This window comes from Cyprinodon variegatus, unplaced genomic scaffold (assembly GCF_000732505.1).
Source record: "Cyprinodon variegatus isolate N-32 unplaced genomic scaffold, C_variegatus-1.0 Scaffold503, whole genome shotgun sequence".
Taxonomy (NCBI): Eukaryota; Metazoa; Chordata; class Actinopteri; order Cyprinodontiformes; family Cyprinodontidae; genus Cyprinodon; species Cyprinodon variegatus.
The window spans coordinates 275,116-285,316 of record NW_015150956.1 but is presented as its reverse complement, the minus strand read 5'-3'; positions in this window follow the sequence as shown (position 1 = coordinate 285,316).

Here is a 10,201-nt window from a genome sequence, read left to right as displayed (position 1 = left end):
AAAAGCTTCACGTACCCCCTGCAGTACCTCCACGTACCCCCAGGGGTACGCGTACCCCCATTTGAGAATCACTGCCTTAGACCAATACCTTAGACTTAAGACTAGTTAAATTTCTTAAAATGTCTTACATTTATATAGGTAGAAATTACTTGAGCCAAATAGATGTCAAAGATTTATGGGGCCAAAATGTCCCTCCAGCAGCTTGTACTTTTGCTTGCCTTCCCCTATACTATATTGTTTGTCAACATTACCAGGATCTTCTTGAGATATGGTCGCTCCTTATGATATCTGTTCATTCTGCAAAATAAGTAGCCTCTCTTAGCTTATCTTTAGATATACTGTACAGTATAACATATTTTTTGACCGGTACCTTAAGTTCCTGTGGCTAATATTTCTCTTTCTACCCCTTATGCTAAATTTAATAAACACCACAGCCTGGAGATGTTAAAATTAGATTGTTAGAATTTAGGCTGATAATGTCTTGCCATATTAACCACATAGACACTGCTTATGATGGAGTTGCTCTTAGTCAATTAGCAGTTTGAAGCATATTTTTATTAAAAAGATATTATGGGCATGAAAAGATGCTGTTTTCTTAGTTTTTTTTTTTCCACTTTGCAGGGTTCAACATAATTGGAGCCCAGAAAGACGACAGTGTAACACTGATTTAGTTAATTAGTGGCAAGCAGCTCCAAAAGACAGTTACAGGCAGTTTGAGTTTATAATTCACACATACCAGGACAATGGAGGTGATCCTTTACCATTCGGGTGAGTCTATACAAATGTACGCCTCATTATTTCATTAAATTGTCATTTAGCCGTATAATATTCACATTCAGCTTCACTAAAGTGGCAAAGGTGCTTTTTAAAAGTCTGTTATGCAACACAAAACCAAATTTACGGGCTTGTTATGATAGGTTTGTTACACAGTGCAAGATGTAGCGCCGGGCAGAAAGCCCTGTTGCTTCTCATGCTTGAAATTATTTGAGGTATTTGGAAAAAGGAACCAAAATGTGTCCCTGGTGGATCCAGAGAGGGAAAGGGGAATAAACTCTCACTTAGGAAAAACACGGAGCAAAACTCATTATATTGGGAAGAGAGAATGAAGCTTTGCAAGGAATCATTGAAAGGTAGGTGGCAAGTTAATTAATAATCTGCTTGCTTAATCCTACAAATTAGCCATCCAATGTCAGCGGGGAACAATTGAGTGCATTGCGCCAGTTTCACTGAGAATAAATAAAGTTAAGTAGTTTTGTGTGTAATTCTGACTTTTTGTACGCAACACTTTTTATAACGTCAGCAAACGTAAGCAGGCCTGAACGCAACATCAGAACCCGGAAGCTCATTACACACAGAAAAGATCTGCTCTCCTATCACATGTAAACACACTTATGCAATCGTTTAGCTTTCTATGATAGAAGGGTAAGGGCAGCTTTCCAACTCTTAATCCTGTCTACGTCAGCACAGAGTGAAGGATCCCAGTCCCAGTGTGCTTGTGTGTCTGTGACCTAAAGGCATGGAGAGGAGGAAAGAAAACGGAGGGTTTTCAGAGATGGAGCAGCTGGGATTGCCAAGGAGGACAACAATGCGTGTAAACCGCAGATTGAGATAGAACAGAAATAAATGAGACAGGAACGCCAAACACCGATGTCGGCCTACAAAGCACAAGAACAGCTCAAGTCAGTGACAGACAACAAGGCTCAGAAGAAGGATTTTCCACATTTTGATTTTCTTCGACTCATTTACCCCCTGTAATCTTGTGCTTGTGGTGTACCTTGGTTGTCTGTACATTCTAGAGGTATCAACTGGTCTGAAAGCTAGCAGATTGTTGGCTCTTGCTCTGTCTGTTCTGCACTCATGCTATTCAAGCCTCATATTTAATCTCCACATGCTCCTTCCAGGAAAGAAGTTTGTGTTCTCTACTCAAGCAGATGATGACGTCCACCAAGTTAAGCTTTCAACAATCTCTAAATCAGACATTCAAAAAAATAAAACCATTTAGGTTTTTCTGTATCTTCATATAAGGCTAAAAAGCTAAGATGAAACATGAACAAGCTTAAAGATATTGGTTAATGTTTTCTCCTGCTGGAAAACAATCAAAAGACATTGGATTTAATTGATTGATTGATTGATTGACTTTAATGATCTCACAGTGGACAAATGTACTCGTTACATTAGCTTAAATAGTCAAAAAGAGAAGAAGAAGGTGCCAAAGAAAGAAAAAGATGCATGGAATATAGGTAAGGCAAAAGGCAAATTTATTTGTATAGCACAATTTAGTACAAAGACAATGCAAAGTGCTTTACATGATTAAAATATAGGAAAATAAAACAGAATCAAAGCAAGTAGGAAAAATAAATGAAAAAATGCAGAAACAAAAAAGAACATTAAAAACAGTTTGACTAAAGAAAATAAAAAAAGTTGAACTAATGATGTTTCAGTTGAACTGTTTAACTAGAGCAGTCGAAGGCAATCCTAAACAAATGTGTTTTTAGTCTTGATTTATATATATATATGTATATATACACAGTAATATACATTATGTCCACATATTACAGCTTTTTTTATAGCAGGATTATTATACAGGGTTATTGCCCAGGATATTTACATGGGTATTTATATAGACTAATATTTTTATATATAGCTATTGCACTGGGTGTCAAATATAAAAAAACACGCTATTGCACAGGGTATTAAATAGTAATTGCACATTATACATTGCACAAGTTATTGCAGAGTTATTGTAGAGTCTGGTGGCTGCAGGGATGAATAACCTGCAGTAAGGCTCCTTTTTACAAACAGGGTGTAAAAGTCTTTCACCCTCTACAGTCTGGTGCAGAGGGTGGAAGGTGTTGTCTATGATGGATGTAAGCTTGGACAGCATCATCCTCTCAGCCACATCCTCCATCGAGTCCAGAGAAGACGGTGATGGAAGAGATTCAGCAGGTTTATAGAGCAATTATGGGCAACAAGCAAAAGGAAATAAGGAGGCGCATCTTAAAATGATGTATAACTTAAGAAATGACCTCAGGAAATTCAGGGATGTGATGGAAGGTAACTTAATATAACAGGTGAATGTCAGATATCAAACAGCCCATTCAATGTAAGCAAGAAAATAATATTTTTTACTATCTATTTGATCATTTATAATTTTCTGTGATGTCTTTTGCTATATTTGAGGTAGCAAAGTAAGGCAAAGGCTTGTACTCTGCAATTTCCTCTGCCCTACAAGCCACAATCTCTTTCACCACCAGTCAGCTACTCAGCAATTAGAGCAAATTGTTCATCCTTTTGTGCCATTCATCAAACTCTGCTCACTGACTTTGCACACAAGATTTTCTCTGTTTGGAATAGCACTTCTCTACACGCAATCTAGCCAGCATCTCTCACTGTCGAGGTTGAGTTTCCTTTCCAGATATGGGGTCGTGAAGAGAGAGCCACCCCCCCCAACAGCCAGTCCAAGTATGCAAGGTGCAAGGGCAGCAAATTCCCCCCCTCCGCCGGCTGCTCTAACACGCCACACACAGAGGCTGTGATTATGTGTGGAGCACGTTCTCACTTTGGAAGTTTTAGAGTAAGAAAAAGAGCGATGTAATGAGAAACAGGTAAGAAACAATGTAAAGATTTATAGTAAGGAAAGCTTGCAGGATATAGCAAGTAGTATACTCTACCAAGTGTCTGACTATACCTCATTATTTCATATTGTTGTGTTTTTCCAGGTGCATAACACCAGGCAAGGCATTAGAAGGAAATTCATAAAGGGTTTATGGGAGTCTTATTTCTAAGATAACACAAAAACACAATTAACCCCCATGACACATGAGAAGCACTCTCTGAGCCTCAGCTATAGCAACAGTTTTCTCTGCCAGACGGCACTAGTGAGGGGGTCCATTGTAAAAAGGTGTGTTTATTTTAGCGCGCCCTCACCTATTCAGTACGACCCCTCTCCCTCCCTGCATTGCACACACGAAACAAAGTGGAGATTTTGCAGATGAAATCTAAAACTCATTGCAAATCACTTTTGGCAGAGGAAAAGTTAAATCCACCATGCCCCTCGCAATTCAAGAGTAGCCAAATGTTATTTTGTCAAGCTTTCAAAAAGCTGTTGTTTCTGCACATTCCTTAAAAAGTGCTACAAAATAAACAAGGGTCCGTCGCATTTCATCCAGGTGAGGTGGAGTGGGTACAAGAAAAAACAAACACATGCCAACTAGAATATGGGCAGCCTGAAGAAAAAAAATAATTTTTTTTTAGTTGTAAGAGAAGGTTTAATTTTTTTACCGATCTTCGCTTTTTTTTGAAAAAGAGAAGTACCATAAATATGAATAAATGCAACATCGCCAGACTGTCCCTTTAGGTGTTGTAGGATTGATTGTGATACTGGTAAAACGTCATGAGTTGCAGTCATGTTTGTTTTGCAACTTAATTTCATTTAATTAGCTGTATTTTAACGTTAACCTGTTGGAAGTTATGCTTAATTTCCTCTTTGTGTGTTTCAGTAACCATTTCCTGCAAGTAAGATTTAAAATGCTTCTACCCTTTAATGCTTTTTCTCTTTTAATTAGCTGTTTTATATTTGATACACATTGTCTTATGACACATAAAAACATAGTTAAAGGCAGGAGAGTTCAGATTTACTTTGAACAAAGTGAATTATTTGCAACATCTTTTTACCTTCATAACATTCAGCTGCACTACCATTTTCCTTCTAGATTGCACCTTCAGTGTGATGTTTTGTTTTGTTTTTTTGTCTGATCTTCTAAGACACCAAAACCGACTATTTGTGGTTTCTGTGGTGTACAGCGTGTAATCAGGACATGTCCTGTGGAAGAGATAAATGCACACTAGCACATGCAAGTGTGTCTCAATGTACTGTAGCATCTGTGCAAGTGGAGGGTGCTAGTTTTACTTAGCTCCATCTGTTTTTGTGCACGTGTTTTTTGTCTTTTTTGGGGCGGGGGGGTTTACAATAGCAGCAGATGGGGAGATGAGGCAATAGCCAAACAGCTGGCTGCAGCTTTGCACCCTTCTCGTTTGGCCGGGGCTTCAGCACCCCACGTCAGCAGCAACAGCTGGAAGTGTCACCACTGATATACACTAACTCCTGCATACATCCACCTGGAGGAACACATTAAAAAAATGGGGTGGACAGTTTGTCCATAGTGTTTTAAGCAACCCAAACACCAGTTTCACGTGCAGAGCATTTGACTGAAAAGAATGAAGCATTTAAGGTGAACGTTGACAGTAAATGATTTTCCTTAAAGGTGGACGGGGGGGCAAGACCACGGAGCTTCACCACATAAAGTGGGAGAGGAATAGTGTGAGACTTCCAGTCTGGGTTCATCCTCCCCTCCTCTTAACTCTGTGGTTGCAATTTCCCCTTCTTTATTGTAACCCGAGACCAGGCATCTCGTACAATAACACTCCATCTGTGGGCTTGGAACGCACTTTGACGTCAAAAGGGTTTTCCCGTGAGGCCATAGGGTCCCTTCTCAGCAGGGCCTGCCCACGTCAACAGAAGCAAGAACCCCTTAACCTGTCCCCCAACTGTCAGATTACTCTTCTTCTCAGGACTTCTGGATCCAACTCTGTTGGGTTAAAGATTATGTCTCTGAACAACAGTTAACAGATGTAGAAATCTTATTTATTCTGCTTGAGAACTTTATGTATATAACACATTCTAGTTTGATATCAATGTATATCTGCAAGAAATATGGTACCAACTCTAAGCTATCAATTATCTTTTTTTTTTCTTTTACATCGACTCACCGACCATTTCATTACATACAAATTTCTATGATTGAAACACGATTTTTCTCATGATGCAGGGCACAAGTACAGAGGACTGATTTGTAAACATAGTTTCAAATCAAATCAATTTATTTGTACATCGGCAATTCACAACACACTTCATCTCAAGGCACTTTACAATTCAACAGATCATACATTCAAATGGATTCAAAGTTTTCTATCTACGGAAAACCAGTTCATTGCATCGACTCATTGACTCGAAGGCAATCCCTCAAACCAAGCGTGCTTGTAGCGACAGTGGGGAGGAAAAACTCTTAAGGAAGGAAGAAACCTCCAGCAGAACCAAGCTCAGTGTGAGCAGCCATCTGCCGAGGCAGACTGGGGTTCAAGGAGACAGAAACAGAGATACAAAAGGCAACTAAAAGGCTGCTCCATCCAGGAAACACACAGCCAGACAGAAAAGCTCTGAGCCAGCTCCCATGTTAGAGGATGAAGGGAGCACATCCAGCCAGTCAGTCAGAGAAACAGGACTACACTGGAAAAACAGGCCGATCTCCAACATCTATAAACAAAGGTGTTGATGGCAGCGGCGCAGCTGATATTTGTCTTCAGGGTGGTGTCACAACCAAACAGGAACAGACGAGGCTAGAAATTGAACTAACAGATTTTGCAGAGTGGGAGGATAGAGAGAGAATGAAGCAGAATGATGAAAAGGGGTCCCTATGTCCTCCAGGAAGCTAAGCCTATAGCAGCCTAACTATAGAGATAGCTCAGGATAACCTGAGCCATTCTAATTAAAAGCTTTCTTAATAGACCAGAAAAGTATCTAACCATCCACTGAGATACGTTGGTAAGAGTAGTAAAAGTTTGACCTTAACTAAGTTAGCAGCGTATATGCATTTTTGATTTTAAAATTTGATGAAAGACTGGTTTGTTGGGTGCATTTATGAAATTAACAACCTGCAAAGAAATGCAAGGAGAATAAAAACAGGGAAGTAAAAAATTGACACCTTAAAAAGGTCAGACCACGACACAGTTAGCGAGAATCCATTGAACAGAAGAAAGTTATCATATTCAGATTTAGCCATGTGTCCTGTGAACAAAACCTTTCATTTGAACAGGCATGTTACTAAACTACTGGGTGAAGTTGACATCTCAAAGCATTTTTATATCTTGAAAAAAACGTTAAAGCCGTTCTTCATTACATATAGTTAAATATTTTAAATATTTCAAGCTTTTATTCCTTTTGTTTTAAATGTACCTGCATGTATTTTAATGTCTTCGTCACTCTCTGGTAGAAGCTTTAGGAGAAGCAAAATGGAAAAAGTTCAGCTGCCAGTAACATTATTATTCAGCTCAGTGAGTTTAGGTGTTTCCTATATTATAGAAAGTACAAGAAAACTACACTTAACTGTCAACTGATTGAGCCTTGCTATGTTTATACAGGTGGGTCTGATTTGTTCAAAATGTTTTCAACAGTTAGCTCACAATCTTTATTTTTAAATGTCTTCAAACTCGAATCTCTTAAAAATGCTTTGCATGTCTTTCCCGACATTGACACGTCATGTTAGCTTAGCCCCTCCTTCTTCATACACCTGGAACACACACACACACACACTCTGTCCTCTTGTTCTCTGTGGAGTTCTTGGAAGAGGCACCGGTACACAGTGTATAGTTTAAAACCACCAGCAGCCCACTGCCTCCTCCGCCTTTCTTTGTAACTGGTGGAAATACAGTTGGGACTATTAAAGGTAAAAGGTCCTCTGAGTTCTAATGCTGATCCATTTTTTATTCCTAGGTACACTCTTTAAGGAAGGTCCAGGAATGACGTTGAAAGAATCATGAAATAAAAGAGGTTTCCTACTTGCTTCACTTATGATAATTCTTTTTTCCAAACACCAACGTTTTACATATTTAAATTAGGGCTGAAACAATTAATCGGATTAATCATGATTAATCGATTACTGAAATAATTTTCAACTAATTTAGTAATCAATTAATCGTTAACTGGAGTATAGAGACTCTAAAACATGCCTTTAGTTGACAGAGTAACCCACTTAGAGCATTAATTATACCAAAATTGTGATTACACGAAAATTGTGAAAAAATATAAACATTTTGCATTAAAGATATAAAAAAAATGTTTGTCCGTCAATATGCTCTACCCAGAACTCCACCAGAGGAAAAGTTTGAGTTTAACTTGATTTAATTTAATAACAAGTCTTCTTTAATGAATCTTGGGCTAACCGATTATTAATCAATTAATCAAAAAAATAATTTGTGCAGTAGTCCAATCACAAAAGGTTTTTTCTTTTTTTTCCCCCCACTACAATTACTACGGTTTCCATGTTCAGTCTGTTTTTTGTTTTTTCCCCCACACTGTTTTTGCAACTGCTAAACCGTAACAACACCCTCGAAATAAGTTAGATCGACACTGCTCTGGAATTATTGCAACTACATTTTAAGATGAATAACTTTTTCATACATGAAGCACAGTGGTGGTAGTATAATGGTACACATTTCTTTGGTTGCATGAAGAGCAAGATTGCTTCATATGTTTTATGAAAGTTTAACCTGTGATAAAGAGAAAAAAAATCTTTAGAATAAGAAAACCCCCACACAAGATTCCATACGAAGCTGTATGTGAAGAATGGCAGAAACAGGTTTTGGAAGTGGAAGCTAATCTAACATCATTATATAATTGCTACCAAAGCTTCAGCTAATAACTCAATGTCTGCAAAACTGCAAATATTCAGAGCTGAAGCAGTTTTGTAAGAAAAGGCACAGTTTCCTCCTTTATTAATTATTTGTTACACTTCATACTAAAAATCAATGGAGGCCTGCAGAGGGACAACATGCAAGCACTTCACTGATACAGCATAAGTCTCTGACATGTAGGCATAAACGTTCCAAATCATTGCCGTCTGCATTAGCCAAACATTGGCCTTCTCAAATCAACATTTATTAGAGATATTTTCTAGGTTTATGAATTTTTTTATAGTTGCATCATCAAGAGTAGTCGCCTGATTCTGACAATCTGGCATAAACAGAAGGGTTGTGCTCTGAAAGAAACTTTCAAAGAAAGCTCTATTTCTGAGAGTTGCTTCGGAGAGTAAGGCGTGAAACCACACTGCCCCCTACTGACAGAAGGAAGAACATCCGGACAGAGGAAAAAAATCCACTTTAAATAGTATTAAGGTTTCACATAAATGCATTAAAAACACAGCTTTGGGATAATTCGTGGACATCCACCTTTAACTGATCTGAACCACATCATGTTCAAACAATGGGGCAAGAATCTCAATTGAAAAAGCCCCCAAAAAATTCTTCGGTTCTGCTGACAGAGAAACTATTTTAGTCGTGCACTTGCTGGCATCCAGAACATCCTTAGCCATGAGCAGAAGACTCTTTAAAGGGTCCTCCTCTTCCTACCTTAGTCATATTTAACAAGGCATGCAAAGATAATAGGCTGTTCTTTTAATCAAGGCTTGTCAAGGGTGTTGCAGTATCGACACTTGCCATCTAAAACTGTCATTTACTTCACTTCAAATGTTTTCAGCAATTTCCTTTGCTTGGACTAAAATATGAGAATCTTTAACACCATTTCAGATGCTTTATCCATTATTATGTTCAATAACTACTTTACTAAAAAGAGGGTATAGAGCTAATAGTTGCACTGGAGTAGAAGCAGATAGAGGAGTGGATTTGTTATAATAAAAGAGCCTAAATTTGTCAATCTAAGAAGACTAAAAGATTTGAAAAATGCTCCATGAACTCTGTAAAGAAGTTAATACAGAGTTATGTTATATTAAGAGTTAAGAATATTTTCACAATTGTTTCTCTGCTTTTATGTTTGACTTCCACACCAGTTTCGTATATTAAACACCACTGTATCAGTTGCGGCTTCCTTGAATGATGCCTAGTATTGTTTAAACAGCAGCGAGGTGCTGTTCACTAGTTAACATCACCACAATAACCACTATTGAATACTCTGAAAACTCAAAACACGTTCCCCACCCATAATAAAAGCCATTGTTACACACATGCTTGCGTGCAAAAGTTTTGAATGGTTAATTCAACTTGGTGCAAAGGAATGATATAAAACAAGATCGCTTTGCATCTTTTACAGTTGGCTCATTAGCTGGAAACATGGGGGATTTTTCATCGGGTGAAAGTATTGCTAAGCACTTTTCTGCCACTTCAGGCACTTTGATGTGGATGCAAGTTAGTAAACTGCTTTTAAATAGCTATTAGCTTTCTTAGAGACCATATGTATTTGTTTACAAGGGGTTTGTCACTCTAAAGCCATCTATCACTCATATGGGAGCCATAGCTGCTCCTTATGCAAACCAGCTTTTCTAATACAAGCAGCCCTCTTAAATTTTAGTCTGTACGTTCATTTTCTCCACCTTCCTGATTTTCCTTTCCCCCGTGCTCCTCCATACCTCTT